The sequence below is a fragment of the Paroedura picta genome, chromosome 5, assembly GCF_049243985.1.
Source record: "Paroedura picta isolate Pp20150507F chromosome 5, Ppicta_v3.0, whole genome shotgun sequence".
In the NCBI taxonomy this organism is placed as follows: Eukaryota; Metazoa; Chordata; class Lepidosauria; order Squamata; family Gekkonidae; genus Paroedura; species Paroedura picta.
In genome coordinates, this window is record NC_135373.1 from 98,760,185 (window position 1) to 98,767,871 (window position 7,687).

Here is a 7,687-nt window from a genome sequence, read left to right on the forward strand (position 1 = left end):
CCTCCCAGATCTTTTTGCATGGAGAGTTACAATATCCAACAGCCTTTCTTAATGCTGCATACAAGAGTTCTCATGTTTCAGGTTATCTCACAGTTTTTCAAATCTCTCTCTTAACAGAAGCTTAGTCAGGATGTTGGTTATCATCTCTATTATGCCCTTCTCAGGTCACACAGTAAGGGATACTTCACACCAATGTGCTTAGTGTGTGGAGCCAATTTTTTCTGATTGAGATATCTTAATACAAGAACTATTGGTAAACAGTTAACGGATGTTACTGAATTTGAGCTACAAATTAAGCACAACAAGCCACATCTGTTAGTCACATCTCCTGAAATTGGAAGTATCAATTTGTGAGGTCAAATGGATGCAGAATTTTGGCTAGGAAATTTCATTTGAATAGTGAGAGCAACTATGGTTCAAAAACATTAAACTAACCAAATGTAAATCAGTGAGGGAAAACTGGTATAAGATGCATTAGAGATGGTATGTTACTACAAAAGGGCAAAGTAGGATACCAAACCAATGGAAAATGTTGGAGATGTCAGAAACAGTTTGCTCCTTTCATCATATGTGGTGGTCCTGTGATGCTGTTCAAACTTTTTGGGTTAAAGTTCATGGTTGGATGCAAAATATTCTGAAATATACATTTCCAATGTATGCCAAATATATGTTAAGTTCTCTCCCACAAAATTTGTCTAAGCAGCTGAACAAATTCTTTTTTTATGCAGCAGAAGCTTACGGTGGCTCAAAGATGGAAGCAACAAGAGCTACCTGGAACTGATGTATGGTTAAACAAAATGGGACAATTTGTATTGATATTTTAATTAAATTAATTAATTAAATTAATTACATAGAGAACCGTTTGAAATATTTGCGGAACACTGGAACTGCTTTCTAGTGTATCAGAAAAAAAACATTAACTGTATTTTCATTTATTTTGATCTAGAATGATGTTAATTTAGCTTGTTAAACAATCAACCTTTACAGGTTGAGAATTTGTACTACTATTAATTATAACTGTTTTCCCCCTTCTCTCTATTTCTTTACAATTCATTTCTTGAAAATTGAATAAAAATGTTTATTAAAAAAAGGGGGGGGGGAGAAATCTTAATGCTGCTCTGGTTGTCTTCTTTACACCAAATTGTCTTTTGGTCACTGACTCCAAAGTCTTTTAGTATAGCTGTAACAATTCTCTGTATGCTTCATCAGATGCTAGATATTCAAATCCAGTGGAAGAGAAACTTACTGTAGTTTGCTTTCGACCAGTCCAGGAGACTGGTCCACCTCCATACAGGAACAAATACCCACTTGTGGATTTATAGTCTCAGCTGCCTCTTGCCCAATATGTGCCCATATAACTAACTGAATTTTGGTTTACTGGCCAATGGAAATTTTAACTTAATATAAGGTTTCTTTTAGATATATAGACACTCTTTTTTATTATGTGTGTTAGGGATCCCAACACTGTAATACCAGGTGTCATTTCTATATTGATTGTCTTTAGGTTAAGGCTCATTTGTTTTGATATTCTTAAGCAAGTCAGTTTCCATTGGATATTTTCACTGTGTTGCCATTTTCTAGACTTAGTATCTGTAAGAGTGCAATTGTTGTTTGTCCCTGGTTTAGAAGAAATTAACCATCTTCCTCTCTTTCAGTGTCTATGCCCTGGTAGTAAAAAACATCTCCTAGCTTCTTAATTTCCACTTCTCTGTTTAGGTACTCTACAATAGCATTAAAGCCTATTTGCCTGTCAGATGCCAGAATCAATTCATCAACATAGGCAAGAATAAAAGTACAACATCCATCTTTGTGTTTAGTGTCCATACATTTATCTACTTCTCCTTGCTTGAAGTCTTACACTGTGAGCCTCCTGTGTGATTCTTCATTCCTGGTGTCCGCAATTTGCAGGCTACATTTGGTTGTTTGGGGTCTTTAAAACCTTCTGACTGCTCTGTGTACAGATCCTCCTGGATCAACCAGTGAAGAAATGTTATCTTTACATCTAGACACTACTATGTTGAACAGTAATCCGATTGTACTGTGTTTCACAACCGGCGCAAAATTTTAAACAAAGTCCTGACCATATTCATGTGAGAAGCCTTCAGCAACTCATCTCGCTTTGTAGTGTTCCATATTCCCATCTGCATTTTGTTTGACCTTAAACATCCAGTAAGATCCTTTCCTGGTGGTAGTTTTGTCAAGGTCTACGTTTTAATGTGTAGAGCATAGATTTCCTCTTGCCCTGCCTTCTTCCACCTACTGGCTTCAGCTGTCAACATTTGTTATTCTCCCTTTCAGGTAAGACAAGCATGAGGCAGGTATGCCTTTGTTTGGTCACAATGAGCATTGGAGGTATGCCTGATCCTCAATATATGGTGGTGGAGGAGTGGCAGCCAACATGGTAACATCCTAGGGTGTTCAAATCCAAGAGACATTCAGAAGTGGTTAGCCATTGTCTGCTTCCACATCACAACCCTGGTTTTCCTTGGAGTTCTCCTAGGCCCTGCATAGCTTCCAAGGTCTGACAAGGTTCATCTGGGCCATCCACGCCAGGGCAATATATACTTGGAAGTAAATCCCACTGTGTTCCACTTTGGTATAAGCAACCATCAGAAGCTCTGCAGTGCAATCCTAAACACAGTTTGACCCTTTCTAAACCCACTGGGCTTAGAAGAGTACAACTCTATTTGGTATAACACTGTTAGGCTGCAGCCTTATCAACATATTAGTCATGGCCAGAAAATGGAAAGTGCAGAAACTATCCTCAATAGAAGAATGGCTGGCCAAACTGGCAGATCTGGCCAAGATGGCAAAATTGACACTGATGGTCAATGGGAAATCTGAAGAAGTTTTTAAAGAACAATGGGGTCCTTATTTGAAATATCTAAAAGGATAATAAATGTTGGACTAGAAAGGGGTTATTACTAAAATATTCTTATTATACAGTGTATAAGCTATATAATGTATAACAACTCTATTTCTATCTTTCATGAAAAATAAAAACATTTAATTAAAAAAACCCTTACTTTTTAATGAGCAGACACTACTAAACTCAGTAAGATTTCTGAGTAATCTGCATAGGCCTCAGTTCCACTCAATGAAACTGAAGGGAAATTCTACTATGGCAACTTTTGGATTGTTTGTGGTCTTAGTGCTTCGCATACCTGGGAAAAGGATTATTGAAACCTTTTAAGAATCTTTCATCCCTGCTTATCTGCTGCTTGTGAACTTTACTACTTCTGACAGTTCTTCAAACTGAGTGTACAAAGCAAAGAGATGGGAGGATTTGGGAAGAATTTTAAAATAGGTCCCTGCTCACAGATTTGGCAAATAGAATTACTATTTTGAAATCAGTGTACAATTTGTAAAAAAAAAATGTTGCTAGTTTAGCCAAGTTTCAATGCTGTGTCAACTCCCCTTAAAAAACAGTTATGTTCATAAACCTTGTGACATAGAAAGGAAGGGGATAATTACCTACACAGCCGCTTAGCTCCGGAGACAGAGCAGAATAAAATATATAGGTATATTTTACCAATATTGGCAGTAAATTAGATACTGTGCTGTAATTTATCCTAAAGTGGTGACCATTAGGTTGACTTCTGGTTAGTGTATTTTTATCATGCAAACAATACACATTGAATGGAATCTGCACAACCTTGCAAAATGGCTCTTGCTTTAGATCAATAACAGTATCATCCAAAACAGAACAACACCTTTCTAAATCCATGGATTTAACGGGGAATAACTTGGTTTAGGATTGCACAGTTACGCTGTACACCAGTCTTTCTCAGTTTTTTTACTGTTGAGAAACCCCAGAAACATTCTTCAGCCTTCCAGAAGCCCCATAAGTGCCATGATCATACAGAATGTGGTTGGGAAGCATGGCTATGTACTCACTCACCTGGGGCCCCTCCCCTCTAGGCTCATCATTGGCCATTTTGGGAGGGGTGGGTGAGTTGATATGACCACATATGGTCATATCACCCAATAAATTAATTATATATATACACACAAACAGTTAACTCATCCATTCAGGAAACCTTACCAGGGCTGTCAAGAAACCCCAGGGTTAAATAAGCCTGTTCTTCTAGAACTAGAAAACTTAGCAGCAGTTTTTCTTCGGTTGTCAAGTGCTGGCTGGATGAAAAGGTACTAAGTGTTTTGCATGACAGCTGCCATAATGAAGGACAGAATATGTGCTGATGTAGGCTATATTTTAACATGGGAAGTAGTGTCACATTTGTTCATCTTCACAGTGGATAGAATGCTTACAGCAGCAAGACTAACCACATGCCCTCTAGACCCCTGCCTATAATGGCTAATAAAAACACAAGATATAAGAATAAGGGGCCTCCTTCCCATGAACCCCTGCCAGCTCGTGGGAATTGTAGTCCATGAACATCTGGAAGACCACAGGTTGACTACCCCTGGCCTAGAAGCAATGCTAGTCCCCCAGAAGCAATGTTAGCAAGCCCCAGAAGCAGAGCTAACAAGCCTCGGCATTTCCCTTGGCACACTCGACACAGGCCCTGCTCCACGAATAGTATGTTGCTGAGCAGCCTCACCTGTGTAAGCAGGCCAATCGCCTGGGAAGGTAGAAGGGGGTGGGAGCCCTTTTAATGCTTGTGGGTGAGCTAAATTTTGTGTCCAAGCTGAAGACAGGCATCTACTCAGGAGAACAGGCTGAACCTTCCAAGCCCTCACATGGTGGCTAGATTTCCTACACTTCAGCTGGCACGTGTTCACCCCTTGTGTGCAACTATAAATCTAAAATAAGGGATAGATTCCTCCTTGGAGACACAGTTTTCAGGAAAACCCTTTCCCCCCAAGAAACCAATTTTCCCACTCTGGAACTGCCTGTCTGCTCCAAAATATTTACACAAACCATGCTGGCCTTAGGACATATAAGGCATGAACTTCCTGTTGGTCACAGAATAGAAAGTCTATTGATTAACCCAAACACAGAGACATTGTAAAGATATAAATGGATAAGCAATAGCAGCAGGAAATTCACAAAGAACATAGCAAACTTTAACAAATCAATTACGTTGGAGCCAATTGTGAACTGAATGTGCATCTTAAGGACACCAGACTTACACACTACTGGACACCTAAGTACCTTGGCATTAGCCTGGACAGGACTTGGATGATAAACATCATCTTACCAATGTAACAGTGAAAATACATAGGCACAACATCAGTCTCCAAAAATTATGTAATACAACTTGGGGTGCATTTGCTGCAACTTTCAGATGCTCAGCTATGGGTTGGCGAATAGTACCGTGGAATATGGTGCTTCTGCGTGGCTCAGCAGTCCCCATGTCCACAAACTTGATGTCCAACTAAAGACAACAGTGAGAACCATGCCTTTTGGCTACTAAAGTTGTGCCACATTGCTCCCAAGTATCTCTGATGACCAGATGCTCTTCTTTGTGAATATAGAAAGATATGGCTCACATGGACCTATCTAGACTAAGATCCCAACACCCAGCAATAAGATCTGCACAAATCCTGCAATCATAAAATTTAAATCTAGGGAATGAATAGTTGCAAACAGGGATGAAATCAGTTCCACCCAGTATCCATCACCTGATAAACAAGATAAACAAGAGGTCCACAAGATTTGACTTGCCACATAAAATATGGAAGATGGCTAATAGAATACAATAGAATGTATTTAGCAGTGGCGCAAATCTATTATTTAAATAAGGCAAAATACCAGGACATGGATGTAACCAGGACCAAACTATTTTCTATCTGTCACAGGAATATGAGTGTCATGCTTTCCAGGGAGGTGTGATGGAGTTATTTGAACTCTCCCCAGCAGGGGCTAAGCGGATCGAAGATTTAGATATTAATGAGTAAAACAGATAAGGGTTAGCAGTTCTTCCAAATATAAAATTATCTTTTCAAGCTGCAGGCTTTGTCTAATGAAGACAAAGAATAGTAAAACTTGAATCAGCAGACCTAGAAGAAAGTCTCCATAATTATTTATGGATAAGGAGATCAACTACATTAGTGTAACAAAAGAAAGGAGTCGCATAATTAGAGCTGGACTTTTGAGAACATGGCTTAATCAACAGAATATAGTCCTCCAAATTCTCTGCTTATGTCCCCAGTAGAAATAAAAGGGCTTTTTAAAAGATAAAGCACTATGGTAAATACTCAGGGGAAGCTCAAGTCCTGGCAAGATATTAGAGACAAAGAAATTAATATTCAGTAGCTACTATATTACCAAAGTTTCAAAATTAAAGAAGACCATCAGCATGGAAATTGGAACGTTAAGAGAGAAGACTAAATTCAAGCAGCTGATTTACAAGGTCGCCCTAGCCTTCCTTTTCTCTTTGTGTTCCTTTTATACTATTATACTATTTTATTAAAAAACCCAAGAAAACATTTATTAAAACAAGAACATTTAGATATTGATATTTAACAGGATGTCCCAATCACTCTGCATACCCACTGTATCAACTTAGTTATGCATTTTATATTATTATATGTTTCCTGTGTCTAACTCTGCCATACGATAAAGAGACTGGAGTCTGATTTCTAGGAAGAGCTGAAGTCTGCTTAAAATCTGTTTTCCTCCATTTTTTTGATAACAACTACCCTGATGAAGGATTCTGGGGAACTCAAAAGTGTCTATGCTGTCATGTGTCCTTGGGATGGTCCTAATAAAGGAGTTACATGGATTATGGTTTTGGTTTTTAAAATCCTGGAACATTAAAAGGAATATCAGTGTGCCTCTAAGCATGTACAGAGCGCATTTTCTCACCACCAAGTAAATCCACAACAATTCCCATATGTTTCAGGTTAGGTTGTAGACTAGAGTTCAAGGGCTAACTTTTAAAAGCAAGTCGTTTTTATTCATAACCCTAATGTATATAAAATGCTTCATAAATCTTTTAAAATCTAACAACTGTTGCCAAATAGGATATACTGAAAAAATGGCACTGCTGAAAGCAAGCACCATAAATTCCATGGCTGAATGGGGATTTCATCCTGGATCTCCTAGCGTTTAATCCATCCCAAAACGATACATCCCTTGACTGCCTTAACAGATTGTCTTCGAGCTGCCTTGGGCTGGGCTCATAGATTAAATGCCTCTGGGGTGGGAGGGAAGACAATAAAAGCCAAAAAACAAAAGGGTATTTTTGCTCATCCTCAAATTGGTAGCAGACCAGCACAAGGCGACACTAAACAAAAAAGCAGAAAACATGAGTGGAAAGGACATTCAGATGGCAACCAGGTGGCTGAATCTCATCTGGGTAGATATAAAATGGAGTAACTCAAATCAGTTAATTAGTAGAGGGACTAGGAAGCAGCGTAAAGCTTGGCTATTTAATGTGCCTGGATCATGTTTAAAATACAGGGTCAAAAGCAGCAAGCTACCCACTGCAGAGTGAATAGCACACAAAACAAATAAAAATCTGAGATAATTTCCCAAAGGATACAGCATGGTTGCAGAAGTTACCCTTTGCCTTCTGCTTTTCGTTTGATTGGCTTCTATTCCATTCCATCCTTTAGGCTCTAAATGGCTTACGTACATTTTCAATTTTAAAAAATGAAGAGGCCCCAAACGTTCTCTGAGTGCCTCCAATGTACCTACAGCCTACTCTTGAGAGATTGCAGCTGCAAGTTATTATGCAGGCTCCTGCAGGGAGAACAGCCTCCCATGGTCCTCAGA